This window comes from Temnothorax americanus, unplaced genomic scaffold (assembly GCF_048541705.1).
Source record: "Temnothorax americanus isolate GAGA-0224 unplaced genomic scaffold, ASM4854170v1 Scaffold15, whole genome shotgun sequence".
Taxonomy (NCBI): domain Eukaryota; kingdom Metazoa; phylum Arthropoda; class Insecta; order Hymenoptera; family Formicidae; genus Temnothorax; species Temnothorax americanus.
In genome coordinates this window covers 2,085,376-2,106,066 of record NW_027509286.1, presented here as the reverse complement: position 1 = coordinate 2,106,066, position 20,691 = coordinate 2,085,376, and the positions used below count along the sequence as shown (strand labels likewise).

General features: G+C 31.5%; 1 protein-coding gene across 4 annotated transcripts in view; it reads left to right on the top strand.

Annotated features, from left to right (window-relative positions):
- The first annotated feature begins 1,045 nt into the window (after nt 1–1,045).
- The window catches only part of LOC143895178 (GTP-binding protein Di-Ras2), a 91,523-nt gene continuing 71,877 nt past the window's right edge, over nt 1,046–20,691 (top strand). For all 4 annotated transcript variants that reach the window (XM_077402138.1, XM_077402137.1, XM_077402140.1 and 1 more), the window contains exons 1-2: nt 1,046–1,184; nt 13,638–13,745. The gene's annotated coding sequence lies outside the window, so the exon portion shown is untranslated. The remainder of the gene's footprint in view (nt 1,185–13,637; nt 13,746–20,691) is intronic.

The following is a 20,691-nucleotide window of genomic DNA, read 5'->3' as shown; positions in this document are numbered from 1 at the left end:
CGTTCAAGATGTTAATAATACAAGTACGTTAAAAGATTATAAAATAAAAACTTATTATTCATCACACACACAAGTAGACATTCGAGTTGAGACATTGACTGTACAAACAACTTGTTGCTATAAAATACAAACTAAATAATGACGTGTGAAAGAACTCGTGTATATTATATTAGCCATCTATGACTTGTATAGTCTATCAAGTAGCAAATATAAATACAGGTAGAAAACACAGTTGAGCGACTAGTATTGAAAGCGCGTAAAACTAACGCAAAAACGAATGTCAACAGGTCGCTTAAACCTAATCGTCAATTACAGCAGAAACGAGTCAGTCTTGGTGGTTGGATCGACGACTTCATGCGTGTATCGCGAGTCTCTTGAACGTTGCGTGCACGGCATATGAGCTACAAACGAAATAAACGATTTGCACCAACAGAACTAAAAACTCGAAGAGACGAAAAGCAAAATTGAAAAATATAAATATTTTTCTCATGTTCCACAAGATATTTATAGCTATAGTTGTTTGTATTTTTGTAGTTTTTATGTTACTCTTGAACCATGTTTTACGTTCAAGATCTCGATTTTTCGTAAGTCTACAATAAAATCAATAACATTTTATCGTGCACATGCAAATATCAAAGTACAATTATAATTGACAAACAGTACTTTTGATATAAATTTTTATTTAGTTCTTTAGATAAAAGAATTTTAATGTTACGTTAAGCTACGCTAATAACATTAAAAGACCTAATTGAGGACTTAATCGGTTTATTCATCGAGACTGTGAAGAGAATGAAGGAAAATTTCTTCGTGCCGCAGAAAAACAAGGAAAATTTTTTACTTTTAACAAGAAATATTGGCGCGTACTTCCTATTAGCGAATATTGCGTGTCTTTCGAATTCAAGGAGGCAGGAAAAATGAAAAGAACTGCGGGAGAAAGTGAAAAGAGGACCTGCAGACTTGTAGAGAGCCTGTGTGGGCGGCGAGCACTAACGGACGACGCCGCGCAGACTCCTCGCAAGTGACTCGTCCAGACTCGCAGTAGTTCGCGTCAAGCACTTGGCCCGACACGGTCAGTGCCGTTTCGTCGTCGGTTCGACAACGGTCCATCCCGGGTTTTCTTTCGCGATCGCTCCACGTTTTCGGCAATTGCATTTGAAGAAGGAACTGGAGTCCTCTTCGTCACGGTGAGTTTTATATCACATTTCTTTTTCGAGCATACGATTTTCTAAAATTATCTCGAAGACCTTTCAAACTATTCAATTTTAAGAATGGCTCGTACAATATTTTGAGTGGATTCGATGGTGCGTTTTATACTGGAAAAGTTGCAACGCGACGAGTGTTAAATTAATCATTTTATTTCGGATAGTTTTATAGTAAATCGACGCTGCGATTTATTACGTTTTAGCGAATATGGGCTATGCTCTTTTTGAAGTGATGAAATCTGAATATGGGAAATTTAAATAATATTCTACAGATTTGCAAAAGAAAATCATAAAAAATTAATTTATAATATTAAATTAAGAAATAATCGAATTAGTATTAAAGATTCTGATCCTTCTTATTCTTCCAGTTATTGTTTCCAGTGTTCGCAATTTGTAAATTCCAAGTAATTTGAAAGTAAGAGAAGTAATCAAAATCTTAAAACGAGCGAACAATTTGAATTAATTACACGTGTCATAGCATATCCATATTTCACCGCAATGTTAAATTACATTAGTTTTCTCGGACTAATAAACGTGTTGACGACGGTTAACGAAAGTAATTACTGGCTCTACATTTGAAAATAATACAGCACTAAGTGTATCGTGCTCAGAGATTCGTGCAAACATAAAATATATAACTCTTATAAAATCAAGAGAAAAAAGAGATCTATTATACGTGTGGAAATTTTAATTTCCAATTTCTAATTTATTTTAATTTGCATTCGTTGCATTTTAATAATACAAGTAATACAACGAGCATTAAAAGTGTTTATAAAATTCAAAAGTAGGTACATCTATACGTCGAATTGTACGTGCGCGGCTTCAAATTCTCGTTTCTACATTTTACATTGAACGACGAACGAGTGATATCGTTACGAAATGCACGAGTAATAGTACAGTTCACAAACTCTATTATAGCGGAAGCAACTGCTTCTTATTGCAAATGAGAAAAAAAATAAATATGTTTATGACACATCAGTTTAGGTGACTCTTACATGTTGCGTTACGTGAAATATTCGTGCATAATTGATATTTTACATCAAGGTGAAAAATAAATTCCGGATTTCTTTCGATAATAAGTAAAATTGAAGATAAAAACAGAAAAATTATACAATATGAAATTAATTAATTTTCCCTTCTCCATCGAATTGAAGAATTTCTCAAAAAACTTTTTCCGAATGACGAATTTGTCAGAAAAATTAATAACTACTTAGTATTAATAACTTTATTGAATAACTATACATATATAACAAAACATTTCAAAATATATATGTCTCGTATTTCTAAGTATTTGAAATTTTTTAATATTTATTAAATCATGAATATCAAAAAGAGAATGAATAATGAAATTTGATATTAAAATGCCTGCATTCGAAAATAACTTTAACCATCCTTCCTTGAACAAGTCCTTCAGCTTGCCCTTTTCACTTGAAGATAGTAGATTAATTTCAGAGTACGCTAATAATCGATATCTCTAATCGTCCCGCGAGAAACGTGCTAAAGGGGAAAATCGCGAAAAGCGAGTTGTCGATTGCTAGCGAATCGTAATATTGTTTACCGTTGCTAGTCGCTTGGCTAATCGCGAACGTTTGTGTCGCAAGATCGTAATCGACTGACCCGATTCCTGGAAAACGCAAATAGGAAATTTATCTTAATTTAACTTTTTCTTTCAGCTGGTATATTCTCGAAAGAAAAGGTTGATGAACGAAGAGCGGTTTAAAACATGGGCGACAGGGCCGCGAGAAACGTGCTACTTTAAATTAAATAGAATTGTAAAGCGTATTCGGCAATAGCTGTATTTGTTGCACGTTTCTTGTCAAAACTTAAAGGAAAAATAAACAGTTAGGCATTGTTTCAATTATAACTCTGCAAATGCGGAGTTTGTCATAAATTAAATTTTAGGCATCAAGTAAATAACAATCTTACGTTTTATATAATTCCCAATGAACACCGTTTTAAAAGTATTTCAATTTGAAACGTTTCTCTAGAGGCAAACTACGAGTATATTGGAAATAATAAAATCACGGAAAAAAAGAAACTTAATTAAAATTTAACAGAAGAAAGGGCAGCTCTCTAGATCCAAGAAAATGTGTTATTGTTCTAAAAGATTTTATGTAACAAATAATTATACATTTCTTTAAATGCACACTTGTATCGTATAAGTTCCGAGAGAAGACTTTTATGTAGAATTTTCAAAGAAATATTACTCCCTTTCATAATTTTGCATAATTTTCTAGTGTGTTACATTAGTATAAGTTTTCATCTGATCTCGTAGTGTAAATATATGGGAATTAATGTGGAAAATTTGCGTAAAAAATAATATTTTTAACATACCGTACAAAGTGCAATCTTGAGCTAATGCAATTTCCACGCTAATGCAATCTCCGCGATTTGACGGGCGCGCGAATGGAATTATGTGTGGCGAAATCCGTATGGAGGAAGTGTATTGTGTGGATCCTGTACCTCCGAGTGTAAATCGTAATGTTCGATAACGGTGATAATTTAATAAGCCTTTCCTAAAATATATCATCCCTAAAATATATCCCATCTCTCTAAATTTGCGCGTGTAAATTTGGTATCAAATAATTTAAAACTCGAATAATCAATCCTTACTCGTAAACGAAATCGCGAACGAGAATATTGTTACAAAAAATTGTGAAAGTCTTCAATCAATGTTTTTATTAACTCCTTTATTTAACTTTTTTGCCAATATATATATTTATTAATATACTTTATATTAAATATTAAATCTTGTAAAAAAATGTTAATTATTTAAAATATTTCATGTTTGAGAGAAAAGAGAGAGAGTATATTAAATTTTTTAATATATTTTTTACATATCTTTATGACGCATTTACACAGTTATATATCTGATACGCTCTGAAAAGTTAAATAATTATTTTCCTAGAATTTTGAACAATTATTCGAGGTAAACGATTCGAGTGTTCTTCGCGAGGCACTATAAATTTTACCGATTAAATCAATCGCGATAAATATTTTTTGGTCACGGTTTGGAATCGCCTGTCGCGTAATTTACGATTTTGACCGATTTAGCACGACTGCAGAGATGACACTTTATTAAACGTCTCTTGACTCCATCTTTTTATCTGCCAGTTTATCGACGCGTCGCATAACGCGATGATCGCCCATTCTCTCGCGAAGAGCGCGATATAATTTTTTTTATCCCGGTCATCGACATTGTTGTGTATCGCAGAGGGGACGATTATTGTCGTCGACGATTCGATCATCATCGTATAAAAAAGACGTAATTCAGCAGAGTGGAACGAGCACGTTGATCCGAGATCGATAAACGGCGGCGTCGCGTTTTCCTCGTATAGTGGTCTAGTATAAAAGAGCTTGTCCGAGAATGACGTATTTAATCGGATTAAGGTGAACCTCACGGCCGCCGACTACTTTCTTCTCTCCGAGGCAGGAAGCGAGTAATCGACTTCCAAGAGCGATCTCACCCCTTGGGTTTATTGCGGCGCATCTTGTGGAGCGTCCCGTTGCGCTAGCTCTTCTATACTTCTATACTTCACCTTTTCTCAAGGGAAGAGCCAGGAGCCGATGGCGTATCAGCTGTCGCCACTCCTTGGCGAGTTATTAGCGGTCTAGATACCAATGGTAATGTCAATAAGAAGCAATAAAGAAAGACGCCACGATTGATTACGCTACCCTTACTCAATAAGTCAAGGTCCAAATATTTTTATTTCGAAGATATAAAAACGCAACATGCTCAGAAAACTAAATGAAGAGAGAGAGAGAGAAGCATTAATTAAACTTATTACATTATATTATAGTGTGTTATCTTCATTTATATCAATTTCTGTCTAACAATAAGACATTAATCTTATTTCAAATCCTTATTTCTCTATTAAAATGTCAAAATTCTAACGATCTTCGCGAGTCATGGACGATAGAAAATGAAGGCAATTTCATGAATTAAACTTCTGCCAAGTAATTATATGACAAAGGATCTTATCAATTATTTAATACTGAATGAGCTTAATTCTAATTAAAGATTTAGTCATTAAGCTATTTAACCTTGCGTATTAAGAAGTTGCAGTAATTGATGGTTTTTATCGCGAAATTTTCGGTAAAAAAATTTGCATTAATATATATAATAAATATTTGGATCAATATAAATTATATATAAACATATATGCATACGTATATTCAATGAATAAGAGTTTATTAAATAATTTATTAAAATATATTAAAATATTTTAAATAAATTCTTATTAAAATAACTTTAAAAAATAATATCTTTGAATTACTTTTATACGTAAAATAATTCTTATATTGAATTATTATATTATAAATAAAAAGGATTCCTCTTTTAATAAGCAAGCAAAATGTCAATTAAAGATTAATATCCATGATAATAAAGGGTTATATACATTTCACAGTTTATTGTGTAAATAGAATAGCTGTAATAATAGCCCTCCCTTGCAACGGTAGGGAAAGTTAAAGACACTTTGACCTATAGATCTATAGACAGTTGACTTGGCGGAATTATCTGAATTCTGGTAAGGAGGGTTTTGTCTCGTAATGAAAAGGAGTCTACCGGGCATGGCCGTTGCCTTTGTAAGGCTAGTTATAGATATATCTTAGACAGAAATTCACTTAATACGTTCATTACACTAGCATGCATTTTTTTAAAACTATTCTCCACAATCCATATTTTATTTCAAATAGTTTCATTTTATGTTTGTAATTATTATAATTATAATTATGTACAAAAATTAATTGCAAAAAACAGCGCTGTCTCGTACGTGCAATTTTGACGAATTTGTACTCTCCGAAAATGACTTTTCACGAAATTATTGCGCGCTATAATGATTCTATGATTGTCGCAAGATCTCACGGTATTTAAATACTCTGCTACACCTTCATTGCTAATTCTTTAAGGTATTGAAAAGTCACGCACAATTATTCGCGTTGTTCGAATTAATGCGCGCAATCATACATTCCTCGTTGGTCCTTTATCTCTTCTTCCTATATCCGTTTGAAGCTAGCAATCCTCAGAACAGAGCTTTTTCGGGGTTTTCCGCGATTTGCAGTAAATTGGACGAAAGCTTTGAAACTCGAAACTCGGCTGTTTTGGAGACTGGCATATTTCCCTTCTGTGATAACGGATTAAATTACAATGCCATGCATTTCGAAATTTATTAATTTAGAATATGCGCATAAAGCGCTATATAGATAAAACGCGACTTCCTCAAGGCGATTTTCAGCAAGTAAATCTATTGTACAGCGACTTACTCGTTCATAATAGACTGGCATTTGATTAAATTGTTCTGTCATGACGTCTGGTTGCTAAAGTTTGAAATAAAAAGTTAACAAAATATCTTTAAGAATCGTCGTATAGACGTCGCAAAATAAATTAACTTATTTGAATCCAATTCTACTAAAGATCTTTACTGAAGGTTTGCATACTAAATATCTATGCAATGATGAATAAATTTCAGGGCATGAACTTAAGAAAACTCACGTATAGACTGATAAGAAAATTTCATCACTGTTACAACTCAGAAAGAAGAAGAGAGAAGGTCTATTACACAAAATTTTAAAGAGAAAGCACTACGCAATATTGTTTAAAAATATTTTAACAAAGTGAAGGAAACTTTTTAAAAATGATAATAATAAATAAGATATATAGGACTTAATTATTTATAATATACAATCAATTTGAGAAAAGGCAGTTTACTGATTGTAAGTTTGGAAAATTAAACTACCAAGATTCAATCCGTAAATGGCATGTTCTCTAATTTTTTGAAAATAATTTAGCGCTGCAAATATATGTATATATTTATGTAGAAATAAGCATTGATAATCACATGCAAAATATATTCGTCTAAAGTTGCAGAGAATATAACATTAAACAATAATACGTGATACTGGGTCGATATAAATCTTATAAATAATAAAGAAGTTGCCATTTTCGGTTAGAAACTGGATTTTGATAGCCTATTATAATAATATTTTTGTGTTAATTTTTTGTATACTTTTTACAACTCAGAAAACTGCGCGTCGATTATTTGTCGGACTTGAAACACAGTTTTTTTACAGTAAATCCACATACTTAAATCTATAATGATATAATTAATTTAATTTTTGATACTTATAAGTATTTTTTTTAATCAATGCAAAAAATGTATTGCGAAAAACATCACCCAAGCCAAAATTTGAATCTGGATCTCCCTACAATCTGTAATTGAGCGTCTTTATAAATTCGACTACTGAGACATGGTCCTCGGATAATCATGGAGATAACAATCTTCTAAAAATCTTGTGAAGATCACGAAACGATATCCTTCTAAAGTTACAAATTGAGTTTTAACAAAAAGTCTTCCTACTGTGACTTCTGCGCTTTTGTCGGCCAAAGTTCTTTTATAAAAATCATTCAGAAAGTTTCCCTCGGTCTTTCTTAAGGTTAGCGGATTTCTCCCTTCAAAAACTCATATCCAGCAGATATTTAACATTTTAATAAATACAAATCGCACCCTGTCGAAATAATTACCAGAATAAAAGAATTGTGCTTAAATGTGCTACTTTCTTAAGATTTAGACAATATTACAATATTAATGCTATAAATATTATATTCAATAAAGTATAATATGGTTCTGTGTAGTACAATTGTTAAGCCAAGAAAAAAATATTCTTAAGAAAAATATTTCTAAAAACTATATATATATATATATATATATTATATATATATATATATATATAATAAGCTTTTCTAATCTATACAGTATATGTAAAAGCAATGTATAAATGCAATAAATTTTTAATTTTATAAAGATGATTTATTACAGATCTTTCAGAACAAGTGCTTTTAACCCTCCATAGTCACACCGGGTCAATTTGACCCGAGCCTCAACTTTGCTCGTAAATATCTTGCGCGTGACTTGAAAATTGGCGGGCATAACGCCCTCTAGCTTTAGTTCAAAAAACAAAAATTTTTTTTTAAACAAATTTTTCGCGAATTTTTTTTATATGTTAAAAATTCCTGAGACCCTTCTTTTCTTATAAGCAATCATCTTAGCAATATCGCAAGTGCATTCGAGAATTTTTTCAACACAATCGGTGGATAAATGGTCAAATGGCGAACGGTCAAAGTTCGTCTCGGGTCAAAATGACCCAGAGTGACTTCCTTGTTTGAAAACATAGGTGTGACTATACGAGGGGTTAAATAACTAGAAATTACTTTCAATGATTTGAATAGAATTACGAATGTACTATTGCGGCATATTTTTTCAAGAAGTTCAATATCATCTCTATAGTGCAATATATCTGCTTTAGCATAGCATGTAACAGTGTTAAAAAAAATAGGCCAGCAAAAAGAGTTCGACATTGCCTGGAACTGTCACCGCTCATTACAAGGAGATGAACTTCTTTCCCTTCGCGACAAACGAGCGCGCCGTGACAAGCAAAAAGCCAATTTTACAGAATGAACAATCATTTTTAAGGGTCAAAATCCTTAAGTCTTCCATCTTAGTCCGCGGTCTTACGTACTTTACCGATCTTTTCATTGGAAATAAAAATTTATGATTTCTTTCGTTGTGAATATAACACGATATATAAATGTCGCGAGTCATAAGGTGTTTCTTTCTATTGCGCAAAATAATAATTTACAAAGCTTGAAAAAATTTGCACATATCTTCTATTTATTAAAAAAAAATTCGTTTTTAATCCCTGAAATTTGTTTAAAATTCTATAAATATCAAATATCGTGTAAAGTTAAAATAATGAATATGTCAGCTGAATAATTCATTGCAGACAAAAAAAACCCGGGTACTAACCACATTTCTGTTTTCCAATTCAAATTTATCAATTAACAAAGACGGTTCTAAATGGAACGCCCATATTTGTTTTGTATACGATTTTAGCATATTACGTAAACGGCTTTATTGCGCATTCACTGAATGTATTATTGGCCATAAAACTCTCGCCCATTTAAATAACTACAATATTTTTCACCTACCTCTACAAAGATTCGGAATTTTATTTTAGGGAATCTCGACTTGATTGCGAGTTACATATATTTTTTTTATTCGCACATCGGTGGCTATTAGCAGGTAATGAAATGTTCTGACGCGAGCTATATCTCGTTAGATTTCCATCTATTCTGAAGCTGAGGGAAGCTATGGATAAACTATGCTTTTAACTAATTATTAACAACCGTCATAAATATACTCGAAACAGGGTAGGCTGACGTATACATGCGTATATCTAGAATCGTTCAAAAAGGTGGGCGTCATTCAACGAAGGCCATACGGGTCAGTACTAAAAAATTAGGATGTCATTTAATTTAGAGATTAATTCAACATTTTAGAGAGAAATGTAGAAAATGTACCAAGAAAAAGCACATGCACGTGTCACAATTTCCGCTTGTGACGTCATCTTGCGCTACCTCTGAAAAACTTTCTTTTTACGACGCTGTGCAATGTTTTTTGCAAGAGAGAATATTTCATCTCTCATAATAATAAAAAGCAGAGATATAATTTTGAATAATCACGAATTTGCGTAAAGGCCAGGCGATAGAGAAAGAGAGAGAGAGAGAAGCACTGGAAGATTCAAAATGTTATTTATTCGTACCATATCGCTATATTATTCAATGCTATACACGTAATGAGTAGTAACTGCATTATAATGTTTTCGCGACATTGCGCGATTAAAAGTAATGTAATTGATACGCGCAATAGCTTGCGCCGCGTAGTTGCACGAATTGCTAATTGAATCTGTATACACCATCGAAAACACGAATATCAGATGTAAAAAAGAGTCGTTACGCGGTTTTTATTCGCATCGAATGTGCGATTACGCGCGAAGGATTCACTCAAATATAATTCAAATATAAAAACATTCGAATTATTTGAGCGAGTTATTCGAATGTTGAGGTATATTGAAATTCCAGCAATTCTCTGAGGACACACACACACATACGTAAGCGGTCGCGTACGCAGAATTTTTCAGACTGACGGCGACTAATCGAGAATCGTGTGAAAGTTCTCATAAAAGAGAGCACGCCGCAAAATAAATTCCTTTATCTATGATTCACCGACCACACAACTGCCCTTTGCCATATCATTGATTTCATCAAAATCTCTGAAGTAGTAAAGTGACACCGATGTTCCATCAACATTTATCGACTCGCCAAATGTGTATGCCATTTAGGTAAAATTTATACAATATAATTATAAACATAATAGTATTCACTGCTTAATTAAATACTAGAAAGCGTCTAGAAGCGTGCAATAAACCATTGTTGGTTAGTAATAAACCACATACATATATTATTAATGTCTAATTAACGTAAGATCACCGCAATTTAGTTTAAATTTTTTCCATAATATTATATAATAAAGAGAAGAAGTGTAATAAATACGTGCAATAAAACTTATAATAAAAGAGGTATATTCTTTCGTTTAAATTGTTTCTCTTCATAAATTATTGCGAAGCGACGCTTTCAATCTTTATGAGGAAAGTAATGCTTGCAATATTTTTCTAGAAATTTATTTCTACGTAATTCGTATCTTTATTTAAAGAATTTATCGTATGTTTGCGTAAAGTACAGAGCTGCCAGCCCTTTCATATTATTCTAGGGAGCAAGGTGTTGGTTCTTTGAAATTGTTTCGAGATGGATCGAGAGCACGTGCGTCGGCTCAAAATGCGAAAATTATTCAACAGCTGCCCTGGAGGATAAAAGTGAATGAGAGAAAACGCCGGCTGCCAAAAAACCGGTTCTCCCCCGTGGGTGAACAAACTACCCTTCTGCGGATAGAAACCCGTCACCGCTATACCGTCACACAATAATGCCTGAAAGTATTTTTGAAAAGCGAAAGCTTTACCAATTTTTTTTTTATTTTACGATCAATACAAAGTGCTTTTTGTTATAACTTTTGCATTACTTTTTTTTAATAAATCGATAAGATGTGACATTTTAACAAATTGATATTTTTCCGCGGTAATAAAAATAATCAAAAAATGTTTTCAAAGTTTATTTGCTCTATATGTAACATTTCCCGAAAAAACAATTAAATTGGATCATTTTCTTAAACTGCGTGTCTTGTTTCTTTAATTACATATTATTGTTCGTGAAGTTTTCTCTCATGCCTTTTCATCATTTAATTATTCGACATTCATGCACATTCTAAATATACATGTTTCTATATTGAGGTTTCGTCCGATTAGGCATTGTGCGTCGCGGGCGAGAAAAACGCATCAATGAAAAAGTTTTTTATCCGCTTCGCTAAGCCGAGTGAAAGGCCTTATTGACGCGAGCACTTCTTCGCGACTTTCGTAAAACGCCACACACATTCAAACGTTTTCAATTAAACGTACATCGCCACATATATGTAGATCTGCCGCGTTGCCCATTTTAACTTAATAACCAATTCGCGCGTGAATCGTTTTCGATATGCATCTTCGTCTGCTGTCAACTAATTCGGCAACAATAGAAAAATACTCTTCGATCGAATTTCAATTTAATCCCAATTGAAAAGATCATCTATAGATAAAAATTGAATACATCATATATGGATTAATTAACAAGTACATACATCTATATAAAATTATGCGGCACTTTTTTTATACGTGCAGTCACTTCGACGTAATCTAAAAAGACGAAAAAATAAAGTTAACTATTTCGTCGCCATAATTAATACCGCAGAAGGCGACTGGCAGAATTCATATCTCTCATTAATATTAACATCTCGTATTACCCAGGTAGCAGAATAACATCTTAATGACGTCTAATTGACGTCTAGAGACATCATTAAGACGTTATTAAGACGTTATTTGACGTCACTCTGCGCTACCTGGGTTACTTTTCATATTTCGCGATATAAATTTATGCTAAATTTATGTTGAACACACGCACAAAATATCTGTATATTAAAAAATTTTTGTATACCTCGGTTTCTTTGAATATCGGCGATCGATTTTGATATGTGTTGAATATGCTGAGCTTTTTATATATGTTATTCTCGATATTAATATTTATATTTATTTTTCCATAATCATTCGATGTATCCAATTTGTAGAGGTTTAATCGCTGTGTGTCAACCGCGTTTACGGATGACTTAATTTCGTGTCATTGCGCGACAGATTTTTATAGATCCGACCATTTCAGCAACGATATTAGCAAGAACGTCAGTCATAATTTCGGTTCGTTTATTTTAATAGCGTTGAACGATAAAAGATTGTCGCGATTGTGTTCGTTGACCAAATCATAATGTGCTCTTAGGTAGCCACGAGAACGTTATATCGTTTTAATGGCCAATCCGTAGGCAATTTTTTCGAAATTACTGCTCGTAATCGGATAATGAGACTCGTCAACATAATTCCGACTTGCACGTGTTCGGCTTGTGCGAAAAATAAACGAGGCTGGATATATTTCACGGTAAAAACGGTAACAAAGAACGATGCATATATGTTGGCTGATAAATCCATAAACTTTGTACCGCACGGCGTTCTTTTGTAAATCCGTCCGCTCTTAATTTTAAAAGACAGTGAAGGAGAAACTTCGCGAAACTAGGAATTTTCGAGAGAAAAACTTGCGCACAAACATGAGGAGACGATTACGCGGTTCCGAGTTTCAACGAAAACGTTATATCCTTCGTTATTTCTCGGACGATTCCTTTGACGAGTTTTGTCTAAAATGTAGCTTAGCGAAAATTGTACGTCGGAAACGTATCGTAAAAAATATAAAATTCCAAAACAAAAAAATAAAAAGTAGGTAAAGAAATCATTATACTGACAATATTTAGATACATTGATAATAATAAGCTTTACTCCATTTTACTTATTTACTTGAAAACAACGACATTTTCTCGTGTTTTTTTCTCAATAATAATAAAGATACAAGAAGATAATATCACAATATGATTTAATAAGGTATTATATAATATTAAAAAGTAAAAAAGAGAATGAAAGAATGAAAGAGAAAAAAGAGAGTAACATCTGACCGCTTAAAATGAGCTATTGCACGCTAAACGCTTATTAAATCGATAGTTCGTGCAAAAAAGAATTCGTAAAGTACAAGTGATTAATGACCGCTACCGGTTTCTTCGAACCCTATGAATGGCTGCTATGGTTTTCCTCGATAAAAATGCAAACGATAATGCGATCGGGACAAAAAACAGAAAGAAAGAAGAAGGAATCGGAGAACATTTGGCAACTCGAGCGAATCTCGCATTAAAACGCTATACATTTATAGAATGAAATCAATACGCTATTATGTCTCGCAGTCAATTTTTAATCATTTCGATGGAGTTTCGTTCAGGCAATCTGTTACTTTTTTGCACAAATTTATTTTATATATGTATTTTGATATGTAATGATAACGAAACTTAAATTCTTTATCGTACTAATATAGGCCTATCTTTTACGATGGAAAAAATTATAGCTTGCTTCCATTCTTTTTTGAAGATGTCGAAACACCTTCAACATGGAGAAGAAGGAAATATACTGTTCCATTCTACGTAAACGCGACAAAGGAAAAGCTCTGTGATTTCTTAGAGAGAACAAAGGAAAAGGGCAAGTATCCTTAACTGCAACAGCGCGCAATGTCTAACCTTTAAGAAAAGATAGCGTTCGGCTTTTTGCAACGACTGGCCGCGATAAATCTCTGTGGATTATGGTCGATCGAGCTTGAAAGAAGAAGATTAGAGAAGATCCCGTGTGGCAAATGACATTTGCTCGTCGCATCGCGACGATGTTATTAAAGATAAGAAGTAAATACATTTAAAGATTGCACTATACTGTTAACAATTTTGTGATTACCTGCTACCGCCCGTAAAAAGTTATATAATCGAGTTACGTTATTCGAGAAACTACAAAAATTATTATACTACAAACTACAAATCAAATTTTTATCAAAAAGCTATTTAGAAAATCTTCTTTTACTCTGTAACATTGGTTGAACAATAATTTAAGCTTGACATTCGAAATAAGTGAAAGAAAGCTAAACTATAAACTACTTTTTTACATTCTCAAAATTTTTATCTTTCTGATTCAAGAACAAATTTTAAATAACTACAGTTATTTGCTTTGTCGTTATTAAATTTTGATATTAGCTGATTATATGTATAATAAAATTCAAGAAATATTTATTAAAATTTTCTCATCAGACGGTGCCTGAAAAAAATATTTGGAATAGTAATAGTTTTAATATCTAAACACACCGCGAATAAATTTTTTTTGCAGTTCTCGCAGATCTCTGATATATTTTTTTCGGCTAATGAGATATCTCAAGAACTTTTATTACGTACAGGCGATATTTTCTTACTCGTGCCTCTATGCTTTTCGCTCGAGATTGATAACCAAAGCACATACGTCTTTTATGACGTACAAAAGCTTTAAAATTCTGCACCGAAGACAGAAGAGAAAGCGACGGAATATAAAAACTTCCCTTATATAGGGATTTCTTATTCTCGGCACACTTTGATAGACGCATCAGCATATATTCACACGCGGTTTCGTCTGTCACTTCATCTTCTTTGATAAGTATTTTACTCATTGCATCCTTGTAATTATTATCTGAATTATCGTGATTGATACACAAAACTGTCTTTGAAATATACATATTTTCGCGAAATTATATTTGTTTCATAATATCATAATCTTCCCTTTTTACACAAAAATAATCAGCTCTTTTTTTGTTTTACTTTGAAATTCATCGACCATTAATTTTCTTCGCGTCTGATTTTGCTCTTGTACACTATTGATATATATGTAGAAGAAAAATTTCCGTCGACATTTCATAAAACAACCTTCAGTACTGTCTAGTATCTTTTGAAACGTCTGTGTAACACGATTTCACGGAAACTAGATCTCTTGAAAGTCGTCCTGAAAGAGCAAGAGTCTATTCTTTCTACCACGTTACATTTATTTTTATAAGTACTTTTATTTTACAAGCGCAATATTGTAAATTCAAATGATAATCTAACGTAGTCGTAAATAGAATTACTTTAACCAATATTGCCGACTTATTCTCAGCGTATTTTTGCTAACAAACCGTAACTGGTCAGAATTAAATTCGCAGCCGTAATGGACAGTTTTTCTCGCATCTCCGGAGAATGGAATCTTCTCGGAAAGTCTGAAAACGCATTAGCTAATTGTGAGTTTTAGAGAAAGTTTTACGGTATACATTCGATACAGGACTGCACTTTTAAGAGACGTTCTCAAGGCGTTAATATGATAGATTATATTAAGAAGTCGATCGCAAGTTAAAGTAGCAAATCGCCTCATCCGATTACCAGCCTGCGCATAAAATTCTCGGAACGTTTCACGTTTTTAAGAATAGAATACCCAGAAAAATAGCACATGTGCGAGAAGTGCGAAATAATTTTTGGTATAATCAGACAGAATAATTTGTGTTATAATGAGAAAGTTTTGTACTGTTTTTATCATGTAAAAATTTTTATCACGTTTTCAAGTAAAAGTAGATAAAAATACGAAGATATACATATATATATATGTATATAATTTTGACTTCCTTCTCGTCTCCTATAAATGTAACGCATTGCGCATTAAAAATCTGATGCAAAACGATATTTGTAATAAAAATCTGTCACATGTGAACAAATAAAACGCAATAATTAAACAATAAATTAATCGCAAACAGATGGATATTTTAAATCTGTAGATAAAAATAACCAACATATCATTTTTATCAAAGTAAATAGAGCCGTTAAAATAATTGGTTATTTGTGCACCGATGCATTAACGAGAATCATTGTATTTTATCAATTATCGCGCTAACATGAGTTATAACTTACGTATAAAACATACGGGAATTTATCTGTAAACTGTTTATTTGTAACATGGCTAGTGAAAGGAGAATAAGACGAATTTTTAATGCAAATTATTAAATAAATTGCAAATGAGATAGGAGAGAAGAAAAGAAGATGCAGGAGAATTAACATTAGAGAAAATCTAGTAGCCTATTAATACATTCTATGTCTAGTAAGTCAAATATTACAAGTTATCAATTATCTTTGCGAGAGTTCAGCTAAATCTCTCGACATTTCTCTACTTTCTGCATCAGATATGAAAATCCTTGACCATTTGAGATTATTAAACTGAGCTTCAGATATTCATGTTTTTATCTTGATACACGGCGTTTGGGATTAACTCGCGAATTAAGATCGAACCAAAACGATTGCGAACAAAGCGACTCGGAAATAAAATACATGCGAATATCGCTTTTCTCTTTTTCTCTTTCATATATAGATCATTTAATCCGTTATTATCCGATAACTCGCTGAAAATATTTTCATCGTAATGAAGTCTTGAGGGTAAATTATATTTTGGGTTAGAATTGCGTTATTATATATGAGCGTTGAAATTCCTTATACAATCGCGCGATACACCGTAATACACTCACACTTTTAAATATGCATGTTTTGTTACATTAATTATTTCTCTCGAGAGCACTGGGGAGAAGCCTTTATTAATATTCCATGTTCTTGCATAACTAAACGAATTCTTCTTATACATATATAGCATCATTTACTTCCTTTTAATTTAGCAAAATAAATAAAAAAAGCTTTAGCTTTATTCCGTTCTATCTATATGTCAAATATAAATTAAAAAATAAATAATTCAGTCCTTTATCTTATTCTTATTACATGCAATATTATGCCGTAAATCCGCTTGTGACTCATCTTTACTGCGAACGCTAATCACGCGATTTCACATGCTGCATCAGCTTGCAGCCACATTAAAGCGACGGAATAGTATATGCCAATACTGTGAGAAATGAAACGAAATATGCACTAAATGTGCGGATTGTGTTTCGTTTCTATCTGATGATGACTACTGCAAAAAGAACGGCAATATACTTATCTCAAACCATATATAGACACGCCTAAGGATAATTGTCTGTCTGTGTCTCTCTCTTTCTCTCTTTTAATCTACTTATAACACGGCTTAATAATTGAATTTAATGTTCTCGCAGAAGAGGCTGCTGTCTTCCAATCGATTAAAAAAGACTTCTTCCTCTACGAGATAAGAACAAAATAACTATCTTCAATTTAATATGCTTGTATCATTTATGAACAATATAGCAATTGCTATCATGGAACACGATTTCTTTATATCTTTATTTCATATGAGATCCATGAATTATTTCAAGGGTGTGTTTATCTGTTTAATATTCCCAGCAAACACCAAGTAACATGCAACTTGCATGCAAGTTACAATTTCTTCTTAACAATGTAAATGCATTATAACACATGTGTTATAATGCATTACATGTATTGTTGTAGGGAATTATAACTTGCATGTAAGTTGCATGTTATTTGGTGTTTTTGGTGTCAATCAGTTATAATAATAAGTTTGTATTAAGAGTTAAACTATATTATCCTATTTTATTAAGAATTAAATTGTTATCCTTTTCTCTCTTTTATTTCTGTATTTATGTATTATCAAACTGTCGATATTACATGAATTACACTATAATGTTTCATATATCTGTTTGTGAGCTACTCTAAACTAATCGCTGGATAGCATAAAACTGCGCTATTGCTGTTCATGTCACGAATCAATTTATGATTGTATATGTGCAAAATACTATCTACATACCATTACAATGCTTTAATAACGTATTCTGAAGATTAATTAAGGTAGAAAGCTGATCACGATATAAATTGACATAAAGTCAATAAATATGGATGAAGGAACTATGAAAGATTTGAGTAAAATTGGACGTTATAAAAGAAAATATGAATAATAATTAGTATCGCGTTATTTAATAAATAATTTAGAATCAATATTTATGAAGTGTCTTGGCTTCCTTTACTTATGCTTGCAACATGTACATATTTTTAAAAAACACCAAGTATTCCCTTTTATCAATTCAAGCAATATTTAACTCTGAAAAGATATAGAAAAATCAAATGCAAAACTCTTAGATTTTATATAAAAAATATTTAAGATGGAAAAAGAAGAAGAAACAAGTAATAAATTTAATAAGTAATAATGTTTTCCTGTTTATTATATATTGCAAACAATAATTTATTTCTTTATTAATATAATAACAAATATCTTGTTCCCATTTCCATCGTCCGAAAAATATGAAAATATCATAAAAGATATTAAATTAAATAAAAATTTCATATTCCATAAATATCAGTTTTATATTTTTATTTCTAACATACTATTTTCCTTTCTCATAATCTTTACTATTTCTCTAAATAATGGATTTAAAAATTTAAAATTAATTACAATAATGCATTTAAAATTAATAAAATTAATATATTATACTTTCATGACGTCGACTGTGTTCTGGAAATCTTATCTGTGGAATATAGTGTTTAGCAAAAAACATTAGAGATATTTTTAAATTTAGAATTTGAAGACAATTTAACTTTTACAAAAATTAATATATTATTATGCATGTCCTTTTTTACCAAATACACTTTAGTTATAAAATATTTTGTAATATGTCAATGTAAATGAGAAATGCAATGGATAAGCAAGAGATCTAATTCTATGAGTTTTGTATTTGTGCATTCTTCTATACATAATCGTCATATTGTTATACATGCATGTTTCGGAGTTAAATATTTACGTTAATCCCTATCCAGTCTATCCATCTCAAGACAATGAATCTATATGAGATGTTACATGCGTTTGTCATATTTACAAATATCCATTACCTTAAATTAAATTAAAAGATAAATTAACACTCACTAATACGATACAATAGCAGCAGCTTTGTTCCGTCGTTGAATGGTTCCCAGGTCTCTTTGCATTGCTTTTTTGTTCACACAAACTAATATTTGCAAAAGGGTAGTTATGCCACTCTGGTATATGTATTTAATGTTTTATAATATATTATAATGTTCTATACCTCGCATTTCGAATTATTTTCGAGGAATAAATTATTATCACATATTAAATATCTTACATACATATATACGTTTAAAGAAGAAGATTTATTCATATCGATTAAAAATGTATTTGCATGTTAAACGGATTATATACGGCATTTCCGATAATAATATCGCGTGTGTAACGTTCAATATCACGAAGTACACGAATCAATCATTATGTCATTATTATTATTAAAAAACGATCGCTGTATCACACAAAGATTTTCGTACTTGAATTATTCATTCGTTACTACGTATTATTTATTTGTTACTAAGTATTGTTAAAAAAGTAATTGGTACTCAAATTTTGTAATAAAATAGTGATTTAATAATGATAATAATGCTTATAATCTCCATATCACTTCTAATAATAAGTCAAATAAAAAAAATGCAGGGAATATTTGCAATAAGTAATCATCATCTCGATATGCTTATAAGTCGTAAATTGTAGAAGATAATTAATCGTATAGCTATATACAGTAATCACTAATTGTTAATAGGGAATAATCGCATTTCGGACGATAATAATGTTGCGACACCGGACACGCGGAGCGGACTGGCGCTGAGATATATTAAGCTATCTAAGTTATCAGAACACAAAAAATTTTATATGGAATTAATTTGCTAATTATTTGCTATTTTTTTGCTTTTAAAAGTAATTTTTTTGCTCCAGCTATTAAAAAGTACTTCTAAAAGCAAAAAATAGCAAATTAATTCCATATAAAATTTTTTGTGTTCTGGATAATTTGGCTTAGATAGCTTAATATACCTCTGTTAGTTTTCTTCTCGAAAAGAGACCGAATGATAGTGCGCAACCGATCGCTCGCGAGAAACAATGATTTCGAAATATTTAATGCTTTTTAAAGCAAATATGACTTTAGATATTCTAATCTGGATTTACATTTTTAATTAATTTTGATGTACGAGTTATCATAACACATACAGCATTTCGTTTGAATTCGTTGGTGTTGTCTAATATAATAGCTCCGTTTAGCAGAGAAAACTGCTTTGAAATTGTTGTAAAGTTCATAAATTTGATTGGTGTATACTCTTAGCTTCGGCCAAAATGAAAAGCATCCGATCAGATTCACGAATTTTACAAGAGTTTCAAAAAAGTTATTTTCTGTGCTGAACGCAGCCAATAATTAATTTTGTTTGATATTTGAAAGCGTTTTGAAATCTAATATAACTAGATTATATTTAAATTATGAACATATTTACAATTAATTTTTTAGAATCATGTAAAGTAAAATAATGATCACAATTTAACGAAAAATAATCCGTGACCTCGCTTAAATGTATTTCTATTAGAAAAGAATCATATACAACATGCGGTATTACGAGATTTACTAATTAGATTTACTAATTACCAAAAAAGTATGCAAGTAATCTAATGAATTATTTTGTATAAAAACGTGAAATTTTCAACGGTAGACATCGAGAAATATTTCTCATTGCACATTTAGCGAACATTTGATGTGAAAAAGTACGTGCTTAAAAATTTAAGAATTAAAGTTTCTCGCTCTTGCGCGTTTAAAAATTAATCCGTATGAAAATTTTTGTTCAAGAAGAATTAGTCTAACTTAATTAAGAAATTCATAAAT